The following is a 14,053-nucleotide window of genomic DNA, read 5'->3' as shown; positions in this document are numbered from 1 at the left end:
TCTCTCGGTGTCTGTGTCTCTCTTTCCTTTTCCACGATGTGGTGTTGTATTTACATGCAAATTCTACCTCTAGCCCCGCCCACTTACCCTTGGGCTGAGCTTATCTCAAGCCAATATAACTTCGTGTTTCAGCAGCTTTCTCGCTATATTTTTTCACCTGATGATGGTTGCTTGTGTTGCGATCGAAACGTCGTGATCTATTATCTTTTCTACCTACGTGACTTTACCGAAAGAACCAAAGAGTATTGTGATTGTAATTTTGATTGTGATCGTTGTGGTGGTGGTGATATTGATGGTGGTGTTAACAATAGTGGTGATTTTGGTGGTTGTAATGGTGGTATTGATGGTGGTAATGGTGGTTGACTATTACTCCTCTCGTGTCCTTACTTCCACCACCAGGTTTAAGAATCTCCTGGTGTCTGTGCTGGAGGTGGACGTCGGATATCTGTGCGGTCTGGAGCGGTGGACAATAGACTTCTGCAGGTGGACGCACTGGGCAGGGGGCAAGATGGTGGTGGCCTTAGAGACCCACTTACTCCCACAGAGAGCCATAGACTCACTCACAGAGTACATTCACACAGAGAGCCAAAGTCTCACTGACACAGAGCCATAGGCTCACTCACATGGAGACACATAGACTCACTTAAACAGAGAACCATTGATTAACCCACACAGAGAACCATAGAGTCACTCGCACAGACTCACACAGAGAGACATAGACTCACTGACGTAGAGGACTATATGCAGTACATCCTCGTCTTTTATGTAATGTGTTTCGCTTAGCGCACACCACACCCACTATAACTCGATTAGCACATGACAGACTGCTCTTATGAGTGGTGTGGGTGTTGGCAGCGTTGTTCTGTATTGCTGGGAGCTGTTGCTGTACCGGTGCGCACTGTGTTACGTGGCGTGTCATCCTCTTCCTCAGCCTTTGTTCCAGCATCTGTGTGTAGTGTCATCTCACTCACTCCCTTATAGTTTTCACTCATCATATCTCCCTTTCATGTCCTTTGTATGTATATTGATGAATGTAACACAATTTTTTGTTATTATTTGGCTGCTATAAATTTCCACGTCATAAGCTACTTCATTCATCTATCATTTGTCGCCAGTTCGCTTCTGAAATAGAAGCTAATAGCTTAGAGGGCTTTACTAGGTAAGATAAAAATAGTTTATTTTTATTTTTTTGTGATTTGCTTACCTTTTCTATACTTTTCACTTCGATTGTGTTTTTGCATCGTTTGTTCTTGTAACTTTCTGTACCACCCCAACTGGAAATCTGTGAAAAAGGGCTTTTTAGATTCCTCCAGTATAAATAAAGATTATAATATAGATCTTCTACATATACACAACCCATTTAAAATAAACATAGAAAACAGTGCACTGTACTCTCAATTAAAAATAATAATGAAAGTTATATTGTGCTAAAACGGAGCCTCCCCCTTTACCGTTTTTCCTTGTAGAAAAGTGTTCTGCTTGACGTAAAATAGCTTTAAGCAGCAATTTTCGACAACGCAACCCCCGCGTTAAGCAAGGATATGTTGTACTCACTTACACAGAGAGACATAGACTCAAACTTGATTTGGCACTTTCGTGACTGCAGGAATTACTCTTTGGTTATTTCGGTAAAGTCACGTAGACATAGACTCGCACAGAAAGCCATAAACTCACTCGAACAGAGAGACTTGGAGTCAATCACACAGAGCCATCGACTCATTCAAACACAGATGATGATAACAGATACCCATGAACTCACATTGAGACCCATGGACTCACACAGAGACCAGTAAACTTACCAGACCCGTAGACTCACAGAGACGCATAGACTTACAGAGAGGTATAGACTTACACAGAGACCCATAGACTTACAGAGAGGTAAAGACTTACACAGAGACCCATAGACTGGTGAGCGAGATTTGAACTCGGATCACCATATTTGTAGCACAGCACATTCGCCGATACACTACCGTTCACCTTACACACACACACTCACATGCTCACTCATTCACGCAACCAGATGCTCACTTACACATTCAATCAATCACTCAATCACTCACACATTCGCGTTTTATTGCATGTAGCAATATCTTCAGGAGCTAAATGTCAATTATTGAGGTCTGTTAAGATAAGCGAGTGTGTGGGTGTGTGGATGACATAGCAATAGTGGGTGACTAGGTGAGTGAAGAGGTGAGCTCAGTAGCATGTTGCAGGTCTTCCCCAGGACAAGGCGGGTCATATTTAGGGTGTGTAACATGTTGATTGACTGGGTTGAGTGTTGTGTGTTTGTGAGCGAGTAGGTGAGCTCACTCGAATGTCGCAGGTCTCGCCCAGCGTTTTCCAATCAAAGATTAAACAGATGAATGAGTGGTGGGATTTTTGTTATTGTTTTCAGGTGAGCAGCACCACCTTAACACAAATATCTGTATTACACCTTCATCCATGTAATAGCTGTGTCCGTCTTACACCTCCATTTTCTTAGAAGCCTCTGGATTTGACATAGGGCATCATTTCTGTGTGTGTGTGTCTGTGTGACCCAGTCCTGGACCTTCCCTCGGTCGACTCACCCTCTAAAGAGTACCTGGTGCAGTGTCTATAATAAACATCAGCAATTGGGAGAGACAAAGGTGGCCGCGTGCATGGTGTTGGCCACATCACATCCCCACAGCGGATTTTGGTGAACCATCAAACAAAGACGGTCGCTGCATCGCGCTTTCAGAAGAGCTTCTGCGGCCGTCTCGAACGCTCTTCCTTCTGATATCAGGAAGCCACTGGAGCTGTGCACTTTTACATCTTGATTGAAAACTAATTTCTTTAGAACTACTTTTTGTGCTGAGTTTGATGTCCTTCCCCTGCACCTCCGATTAGCACGGTTGGCTACGTTCCGTGCCAAAGAAGTTCAGTATACAAAATACATACCACCCCCTCGTGTGTTCCACAGCACAAGGATCCACAACTTGCCCTAACACGTCTATTGAGGCTACTTTGGTGACCTGTGTGGGTGCATAATTAATTCTCATTATTTAATGAAATGGTCTTCATCAACAAAGGACACGAGTCCATTGAGGGATGGGGACAGCGTGGGGCCCTTCGTGGAGCTGATTCTCACAACGGCGGAGGAAGAGTTGGAGGGATGCAGCAGAGGAGGGGGTGGCACCGCACGATGTTCATGCTGAGAGTGAACGTGGCACTAGGAGAGGCTCCGGAGTTGGGCCTCCTCAGGGCGACTGGCGATAGAGTGGAGAAGTCGAGGTGAGAGTGACTCGGGGAATGGGGGTGAGGTGAGTCGAGGGGTGACTCGGGGAGTGAGATTAGTGGAGGGGTGACTAGGGGAGTGGGCGTGCACCTGATTATGCACGAATGTGAGTGGACTACCCATGCATTCATCATCATTATCTGCATCATCACCAGTGGTAAATCCACCTTCTGTGGCCAGACCACCAAGATTATATGGCCTTCCAAATATACATAAAGAAGATACACCCTTCGTCCCATCGTCTCCCCTATCAACTCCCCCACCTACAAACTGGCTCGTTTTCTGTCTGATATCCTGCGACCTTTTACTGGAAAAAACACCTCTGCAGTATTAAACTCTACTCACCTGGTATCGACAATCAAGGGTATTTCCCTATCCCCAGACGACCTGCTTGCCAGTTTTGATGTGGCTTCCTTATTCACCAAAGTTCCTGTACTTGACACCATCACAATCATTGAAGACTTGGTTCATCAAGGACTGTATACTGATGTACCACCCCTGGTGAGACACTGCTTAACCAACACATACTTCACCTGGAATGGAACTTTCTACAAACAAACTGAGAGCACCCCAATGGGCTCCCCCCTATCTCCGGTTGTAGCCAACGTGTTCATGGAAAAAATTGAAACTGACGCCATCCAGACTGCCACTCTACGCCCGACCTTATGGAAGAGGTACGTGGATGACACTTTTGTCATCTGCCCACATGGCCTGCCTGCTCTAGGCCAATTCCTCGACCACATTAAGTCCATACACCCAGCCATCAGATTTACCATGGAAGTCGAAAAAGAAGGCAAGCTACCCTTTTTGGATGTCCTAATTAAAAGGAGACCTGATGGTTCAATGAGCCACTCTGTCTACAGGAAACCTACCCATGCGGATGCTACCTTAAAACCGGATTCCCACCACCATCCATCCTAGAAGAACTCCCTCATCAAGACTCTATACCATAGAGCCCAATGCATTTCCGACCAGGAACACATTGCCAGTGAACTCAAGCACGTACACCAAGCTCTCAAGGGTAATGGTTACTCCGACTACACAATCCGCAAAGTCATCACTCCAGTCATGAAGAAGGATCCGCTTGAGGAGCCATTCAAAACCATCACCTTACCTTACCTTGCGGGGGTCACAAAAAAGATCTCCAAAATCCTGAATAAAAACAAGATCCAGGTCCGATTCAACACAGTACATAAAATCCGTGATCTGGTTCCTTCTGTAAAAGATGCGATTCCAGACATACAGTACCCGGGTGTTTACAAACTAAGTTGCCTCTCAGTTTAACACGTAGGCTTTCGCGACCAATATTATTCATAATAAAGGTTTTTGGGTTAGATCGCGTTATTTTTAAATGTGTCGTAACCCTCCACCACCCGACATGGCCAATCAGCAAAAAAAGTGTCACATTGACAAAAGACAAATAATTCACTACTTTAGCCCACCGGTGTGTTGAAGAGTGAATCCACAACATTTACAGTTTGGGTACTACGTTTCGCTGGTAAGTATGGTTTTTAAAATTTTATTCAGTATCTCAGCGGAGACAACAAAACAAAGCAAAAACCGAGGGGCCGCCCCCTCGCTCGCACCATAAAGGCCCCGCTCGGCCACCGACCCATCCTCTGGACCGGAGTCAACCCTGCCCCCCCCCCCCCGACCGCCCTAGCCCACCCTGGGTAGCGGCCACTTCCATCGTTCCCTTGCGGCATCGCGCCCCATTTTCACCCGGTCCACCTCCACCACCCTTTCCAACAATCTCCTCGCAACATAACATGTCTCCAACGGGGACATCGGGGACCCCTCCAGCTCCTTCTTTCGCGCGTTCCACAGCGCCTCCTTCGTCGCTCCTATTACAGCCCACACCTGGTCCCTGTCCTCCCTCCCCACCCCCCGCAGCTCTCCCCACATGACGTCCCATGCCGTCACCCTCGACAGCGCGAAACGGGCCAGCAACGGCTTACTCCTCCTCCAGACCTCCTGGGCAAAAGGGCACGCCACCATCACATGCGCTGCAGTTTCGTCCACGTTGCAGCCCCTCAGGCACTTGGGGGTATGCGCCATTTGGCGGCTGGTACAAGTTACCCCGCGTCTCCAACCTGTCCCGGACAGCCAGCCATGACAGGTCCCTCTGCTCCTTCGTGAGCGCTGCCGACAACACATTCCTCCAAATCTTCCCGTGCATCTCCCTCCTCGCACCGGCCACCTCGTCACAGGCCTCCTCCTTCTCCGCCGCAGCCCGCACCTCCCTGGGAGCCCACCGGCCCCCCCACCAGTTCAGGCCATGCTGCCCGACGTAGCTCCCCACCACGTCGCTGACCCAGCGCCCCCGCCAGTCCAAAGGAGTGCTCCTTCCTATCCCAGTCATCCCGAGCCCCCGCAACCCGCAATTCAGTCGATACCTCATATAACACGCTGCCTTGCCCCGCGGCTCCGTAGAGAAGAACAGCCGCAGCGCATTGCAGACAAAAGTCGATTGCAGGGTATACCCCACATTTGGGGCACCCCTCCCCCCATTCCGGACCTGCAGACACACCACGGCCCTCCTCACCCTCTCCATCCCTTCCCCCCAGATAAACCTGAAAATCGCCGAGGTCAAGGCCTTAGCCTCCCTCCCACCTGGCGGGAAAACCTGCGCCAAGTAGTTTAGGGATGGTAATATATCTGTCTTTACCACCATAATCCTACCGGCCATCGTGAGCCGCCGCCCAGCCCACTTACCGAGACAGAATCTGCTGGTGTCTGTGCTGGAGGTGGACGTCGGATATCTGTGCGGTCTGGAGCGGTGGACAATAGACTTCTGCAGCTCAACCAGGTGGACGCACTGGGCAGGGGGCAAGATGGTGGTGGCCTTAGAGACCCACTTACTCCGACAGAGAGCCATAGACTCACTCACAGAGTACACTCACACAGAGAGCCAAAGTCTCACTGACACAGAGCCATAGGCTCACTCACATGGAGACACATAGACTCACTCACACAGAGAACCATTGATTAACTCATTGTTTTTTTCGGTAAAGTCACGTATGTAGAAATGCCATAAAATTATATTAAAATAAATCAATCACGACGTTTCGACCGCAACACAAGCGATCTTCATCAGGTGTAAAATCAAATAGCACATAGGGTGACATCAGCGCAACACATAGAGAGCGTTAAACTGCACGGAGGTAAATACAACAAGAAGATGAGAGACGAGAATTCAAAAAACCCAAGAAAAATTTACGTGATGCAAAACCAGTCGGCCAACGACACAGTTAGACACTTGCCTGGCAGACCACGAATTTCAGAAGAGTGCTAAATTTCGTGTTCATCCTCTGGGTTGAACATACCAGCATAGACAGAGTGAACAAATACGAGGTATAATATAGCAGAAATACATATACAGGGACACAAGAGGTAAGAAGAGGAAAGACGGACAGACAAGCAAGAAAAAAGGGGCCGGAGGGATGAACAGAGGCTTAAAATAAGTAGCAGAGGTGGGGGGAGGGGCCGAAGAAAGCAAGGGGCACGGCAGCAGCAGAAGAGGGGGGAGGGGCAGGAAAATGTAAGGGGGCGCAATTAGTTTAGTACAGAATAAAAGCTTTGGTAACTGCATAAATTACTCACTGGTTTTTTCGGTAAAGTCACTAATGTAGAAATACCATAAAATTATATTAAAATAAATCAATCATGACGTTTCGACCGCAACACAAGCGATCTTGCAACACAAGATCTTGCAACACAAGATCGCTTGTGTTGCGGTCGAAACGTCGTGATTGATTTATTTTAATATAATTTTATGGTATTTCTACATACGTGACTTTACCGAAAAAAACAATGAGTAATTTATGCAGTCACGAAAGCTTTAATTCTTTATTAACACACTTCTACGGGGAAGTTACCTTTACAATTCTGTACTAAACTAATTGCGCCCCCTTACATTTTCCTGCCCCTCCCTCTTCTGCTGCTGCCGTGCCCCTTGCTTTCTTCGGACCCTCCCCCCACCTCTACTACTTATTTTAAGCCTCTGTTCATCCCTCCGGCTCCTTTTTTCTTGCTTCTCTGTCCGTCTTTCCTCTTCTTACCTCTTGTGTCCCTGTATATGTATTTCTGCTATCTTATACCTCGTATTTGTTCACTCTGTCTATGCTGGTATGTTCAACCCAGAGGATGAACACGAAATTTAGCACTTCTGAAATTCGTGGTCTGCCAGGCAAGTGTCTAACTGTGTCGTTGGCCGACTGGTTTTGCATCACGTAAATTTTTCTTAGGTTTTTTGAATTCTCGTCTCTCATCTTGTTGTATTTACCTCCGTGCAGTTTAACGCTCTCTATGTGTTGCGCTGATGTCACCCTATGTGCTGTTTGTTTTTACACCTGATGAAGATCGCGTGTGTTGCGGTCGAAACGTCGTGATTGATTTATTTTAATATAATTTTATGGTATTTCTACATACGTGACTTTACCGAAAAAAACAATGAGTTAATCAATGATTCTCTGTGTGAGTGATTCTATGTGTCTCCATGTGAGTGAGCCTATGGCTCTGTGTCAGTGAGACTTTGGCTCTCTGTGTGAGTGCTCTCTGAGTGAGTCTATGGCTCTCTGTGGGAGTAAGTGGGTCTCTAAGGCCACAACCATCTTGCCCCCTGCCCAGTGCGTCCACCTGATTGAGCTGCAGAAGTCTATTGTCCACCGCTCCAGACCGCACAGATATCCGACGTCCACCTCCAGCACAGACACCAGCAGATTCTTAAATCTGGTGGTGGAAGTAACGACACGAGAAGGGTAATAGTCAACCACTATTACCACCATCAATACCACCATTACAACCACCAAAATCACCGCTATCGTTAACACCACCATCAATATCACCATCTCCACCACAACGATCACAATCAAAATTACAATCACAATACTCTTTGGTTCTTTCGGTAAAGTCACGTAGGTAGAAAAAAAATAATTGATCACGACGTTTCGATCGCAACACAAGCAACCATCATCAGGTGAAAAAATATAGCGAGAAAGCTGCTGAAACACGAAGTTATATTGGCTTGAGAAAAGCTCAGCCCAAGGGTAAGTGGGCGGGGTTAGAGGTAGAATTTGCATGTAAATACAACACCACATCGTGGAAAAGGAAAGAGAGACACAGACAATGAGACATCCACACACAGAGAGAGGCACACACAAAGAGACACACGAGCGACACATATAGAGAAAAACACACCGGCAGAGAGAGACACCCACACAGACAGATGCAGAGAGAGATAGACACAGATAGAATAACATAATTGCCCATGAATTACTATGGTGTGACAATGCCAATTACCAATGTCAAAGGGAACATCAATGAATGGTAAATGTGGGGTAATATCCCCAGAAGAGCATGTAGACTACATTAAAAAATAAAATAATCAGGCAATATAATATCACATATGGGTTCAGTTTAAAGTTTACTTATGACAAATAATACTGAAATAATTGTGCTCCGTAGAGTATCTTAATGAACAAGTTACATAACCATCATGGAATCACTTAAGCTGACCATTTAAAAAAGACATTAATTGCAAGATGTTGCGCAAAGGAAATTGTTTGGAAGTTCATCTCACACCAAGTACATGTTACTATGAATCTAAATCTGCATAGTTCTCGATCAGCAAAGTCGCAAACATGTTTTACCACAAGTAAGGAGTTCGGTGTAAAGCTGTTAAGCAAATTAACCACTGCACACGGTATTAAAGTTCTCTGCCTCAAAGACAGCACTCTACCAAGTGTCACGACGCAGCTGCGCACGCCACATGACAATAGGCGGAGTGAATGAATCTAAGTAGACACTGACCCTGTCAAAGGGGATCCCATGTCTAGAGTATTTGTGGCTGGTGCTACACATTTCTAACGTGATTAGCCATTTAGCTGATCTATCATTTGTGGAAAGGTCGCTTCTGGAAAACAGCCACATAGCTCAGTGGGTCTCACCTGGTAAAATAAAAATAGTTTATAGAGTTCGTTCTGCCTCAACGCGTGTTTTCATAACGCCATTTGGATATAGCACGATGAATGTATTAGGGAACACGTTTTATGACACGGATGCTAAGTGGATATAACGCGATTGAGTCAACAGAACCACGTCGCGCGAGTAGGAATGTGCGGTTGTACGGCTTCCTGAGCACAGCGTCACACGAGGCATTGGGATGCTGCTGGATGCTTCCTGATGCTCCCCACGCGCCTCAGTCTTTGTTCAGCCGACACACGCATCTCACGCTGTTATCACGGACTGTGCTTTACCCTGTATTAGTCATTGTAGCGAGGGAGTTTACACAACGCGGTGTTATTCAGCAACGCAACTGCCGCGTTATAGAACACTGCAGTAAATATTGTCGTGGTGTGGAAGGAGCAATGAACGTCATCTTGTGGCATGGAAAGGCATCGCAGCCCTAGCGAGCAGCCAGAGACAAAGCCTGCACGCACGGCAAAGTTGTGATTGACCCGGGGACTATTAGCAAGTGACACGTATGGACTAATGGTTACTCTAAATGACGATGTTGACGATGGTTATAACGTGCTACAAATATGCTGAAGGCACATCGCATTAGCTCGGACAAATAGCGTACGTTTTTTAAAGTTATCGTTTACAATGGTTAATTTGTATATCATGCCAAGTGAGTAATTTGCGTGTGGACCCTGACAGCGGCACTCAATGTCCAACTCTTGCGAATGCTCTCAGGGGATCTTTACCGTGCGCTGCGTTCACTCACTCAGCCCCAATCTCCCTGTCGTGAACTCACCACTCACCCACTCACTCACCTCACCCTTCAACTCACTCACCCTCCTCACCTTTTAATTCTCCTCATTAACTCACTCACCCTGCAATCCACTCCCTCACCCCCCCCCCCTCCATCACCCGGCACTCACCGCCTGTCCGTGACCACCTCTCCCGTGCCTACAACCACAAACACCACCACCACCTCTCCCGTGCCTACAACCACAAACACCAACACCACCTCTCCCGTGCCTACAACCACAAACACCACCACCACCTCTCCCGTGCCTACAACCACAAACACCACCACCACCTCTCCCGTGCCTACAACCACAAACACCACCACCACCTCTCCCGTGCCTACAACCACAAACACCACCACCACCACCTCTCCCGTGCCTACAACCACAAACACCACCACCACCTCTCCCGTGCCTACAACCACAAACACCACCACCACCACCTCCTGCTGCTGCTGCTGTCGCGGTCTCCGCGTGGCGCCGCGGGCCCAGGGGGAGGCCTCGCGGCCCAAGAGCGGCGCCACGGCTCCCCCCTCCCGCTCCTGGCCCCTCCCCCTCGTCCGTCCTGGCCCCTCCCCCTCGTCTCTCCTGGCCCCTCCCCCTCGTCCCTCCTGGCCCCTCCCCCTCATTTCTCCTGGCCCCTCCCCCTCGTCCCTCCTGGCCCCTCCCCCTCGTCCCTCCTGGCCCCTCCCCCTAGTCCCTCCTCCTCCCGCTCGCGACGTGGAGTGATCTCGCCCCCCCACCGCCCATTGCAAGAATGGCGGGAAGCGGACGCGGGGCCTACCGAGCGCCGCCTCTCGCGTGATTGGCTCGCTTCGCGTCACGTGGGGAAGGCGGAAGAAGAGTATGGGGGAGGAGCTGCGCGGTTAGGGGCGGGGCTGTAGAGTCACGTGATGGGCAATGATTGCCAATAAGTGGGCAGGGATGGCTGTTACGTCATAGCGTACGTCACATCCGGTAATGACGTTTGTATAAATAACACGCCCCTTCGTGACGCGTCTCACACTTCCTTCCGTCCCGCGTGCCGTCAACACGAGCTGAGCATGGTGCTGCTGATCGTTGACGTTCTGGTCTTGGCCATGCTTGGGATGGGGATCTTCATATATCTTCTTTTTACGCTTTCCATTTCAGACTTTGACCATGAGGTCACGACGCTGTCTACGGAGAGGATGAGCCTGCAGAATGTGGAGCTCTGTCAGAAGAACAAGATGCTCCGTCTGGAGCTACAGCAGCAGCAGGAGGAGTTGATGGAGAACCGAGAGACTCTCCAGAGAGAGAACAGGAGCCTGGTTCAACAGCTTAAAGAGTGCCAGTTGGAGCTGGAGTCCACGAGAGTGCCTTGCAGGGAGAGCAAGTCTCTCCATGCGGATTTTCTCCGAGACTGCAATGCAGCACAGCGGCAAATGTCGCTGCGCTGTGAAAACAAAGATCTCCGGAGGTCGCTGCACGCCCACCTGACGGAGTTGAACTTCCTGGATCCGCAGAGAGGCCAGGAACAGTTTAGGCTACGCGGGAAGCTGGTGCGTCACGAGGACATGTGGCATGGGGAAGAGAGGCTGCATGAAGAGAACCTTCATCTCAGTAGCCAGCTGAAAGAATTGAAATGCGCCGTGTCTCAAATGTACCATGATGCCACCGATGCCCCTTCCACCGCCGCTGCCACAGCTTCCACCACCACTTCTGCCACCACCAAGCCCAAGAAGAAGAAGAGATTTATCCATTGGGTGCGAAAATTGCTGACGCGCAAGTCGGCCAATATAAAAACATTGGGGAAATTGTGAAAATGACACCGCCCCAATTAAAACATTACTCAGAAAGACAAACATACCCCATAGAACATCAACATACTATTGGGGAAAGTGCTGTACAATATATATGTATCTATATTTAACTTTCTTTGCATCGTATGTAGTCAACCATACCAATGGAAGGTGCTGTTAGCGAATAATACAACTTATCGGTTCCATTCCTGAGAACTGTCCGTAAGTCGAACGGTTCATAAGTCTGAATACAATAGTGTACTGTATTTAAATCCACATACTGTACGTTTTTTAAGATGTTATCACGGTTCAGCAAAACATGGAAACATTGTCAAAGTCATATGTAAGACAAAATATCGTACATTTGCATGCAACAATGTAATAAATACTGTATTGTGAGCAAAACATAAAGTTACTTAAATGGAAAAAAAATCTTGTTTTTATTGTCACTTACCTTTAGTTCGGATGCTGGCCTGCTTGTCGGGAGGGGGCGTAATGAGTCCCTAAAACAGCACACACGGGGGCGGTGGGAGGGGGGTGAACGTCCATACACACACACAACAGCGACAATCATTCGCCGTATAGCCTTACCAGAATGTTGGGGCAAGCGCTGTTAGCGAGCAGCGCCTATGAAGCTCAGAATGGCACACGGGCCAGCACAACGCACGGCTGCCTCTCTTTCTCTCTCCATACACGAGACTCACAGGCGTACATACGTCCGTGCACACACGCACAACAACGGAACAACCGTCGTTCACCCCTAAGTGGCGGTGACATCACCACAGCAGATTTAAAGCTTTCGCTGTCCTCCAGAGAGTCTCGTCCCTTCACCTGATGAAGGCCGCTTGTGTTGTGGCCGAAACGTCGTGATTTTTTGTTATTTTATTTTTAACCTACGTGACTTTATCCAATATAACCAAAGAGTATCACCACAGCACTTGTGCCATGCTCGTGGATTTTGAGGCCACGTGAAGTGTCGAAGGCTGGCTGGCAGGAGGTCATGTAAATAGACGCAGGTGCCATGGATTGACTGAGGAAAATGATCGGCAGATGCAACAGCCGTGCTCCCCACTGTGCCAACTTTCTTTGTGTCAGTTGTTTGGCGCTCTGCTCGTTGTTTTGAGCCTTGCTCCTCTGCCCTATGCTGTTGCTGGAGGGCGACTGCCTCCACCTCCCCAGCAGCGCTTTTCATGAACCTCCTCCACAGAAGCCGATCGTGACACTGCTGATACCAGTCATCAATAAGTCCAATCAGCTCCACATCCTTCTGTACCACATCAGTCCATCTCTTCTCTAGCCCGTACCACGCCCATTTAGCACCATCTATCCAGCCAAATTGAAGCTGCTTGGGGATGCCGTGGCTGTGCATACGGACTGCATGACACAACCAACGCAGCCTCGCTTGCTGGAGGAGCCCACAGATGGGCATTTGTCCAGATATTCCAGGAATCTGAGCTCCTCACAAAGTCCAGTCTGGTTAAACCCTGGATAGATCGTGGGCTAACCAAAATGTTTCACACCAGTGCAGATGTTCCTTTCGAGAGAGATACGGGAGGGCATAACTGCGGTCCAGAAGACATGAAGGTTTGTATGGAGTGACATGCCAGGTAGCTTCCACACAGTATTCAGCAGCTGATGAAAATAGAATGCCGCTCGAATGATTCGAAGTGAGACCTCGGCTACTGAAACAGAGTTGGTCATCAGCACACTGCCCAAGTACGGAAATATTTCCACTCTCTCCACAACTGCCCCAAAATACATGGGGAATTGAGGGAGGGGAGCATTTTAATGATGTAAAATACCCAGGGAGGTGATTTGTTTTTGTGAGGCTGATGGTAACGGCCCATAATTTATGAGAATGCTCCATGTTTAGCTGTAGTGTCTCCAACTTCTCCTTAGAGTGGGAAGTAATCACCAGATCATCCGCATTCATAATATGGTTTAACAATAGAGAGCCATACCATGACCGGACTGGGGCATCGATCAGCCTCCCATTATATCTATACGAGATATAGATTCTACTGGTACATCCATGGAAATCGTCTCAAACTACGTAGTCAAAAAAAATGTTAAGTCGTGAAAGGGCCAGAGGACACCCGTGTCGCACCTTACTCACATATTCTATCATCCCTTAACTCCATTACGTCGATTTCCCATGTGACGCATCAGTTGTTTTGTATTATTTATATTTGCTTTCATTACTGTAACTCTGTGCGTTTATTTAGCTTTGGTCATTTGGGTGATCCAGGTCTCTCTTGCAAATGAGACTCATCCTGGTCGCTTTA

General features: G+C 48.1%; 1 long non-coding RNA gene across 1 annotated transcript; it reads left to right on the top strand.

Annotated features, from left to right (window-relative positions):
• The first annotated feature begins 287 nt into the window (after positions 1-287).
• Positions 288-4,592, top strand: LOC142923169 (uncharacterized). The gene is made up of 2 exons (XR_012940570.1): positions 288-483; positions 2,541-4,592. It is a non-coding gene; the product is annotated as an uncharacterized LOC142923169 (long non-coding RNA).
• Positions 4,593-14,053: the final 9,461 nt, after the last annotated feature.

The sequence above is a fragment of the Petromyzon marinus genome, unplaced genomic scaffold (genome assembly GCF_048934315.1).
Source record: "Petromyzon marinus isolate PM22_M1 ecotype Great Lakes invasive population unplaced genomic scaffold, UKy_Petmar_22M1.pri1.0 PM_Scaffold_31, whole genome shotgun sequence".
NCBI lineage: Eukaryota > Metazoa > Chordata > Hyperoartia > Petromyzontiformes > Petromyzontidae > Petromyzon > Petromyzon marinus.
This window is presented reverse-complemented; position numbering and strand designations above follow the sequence as displayed.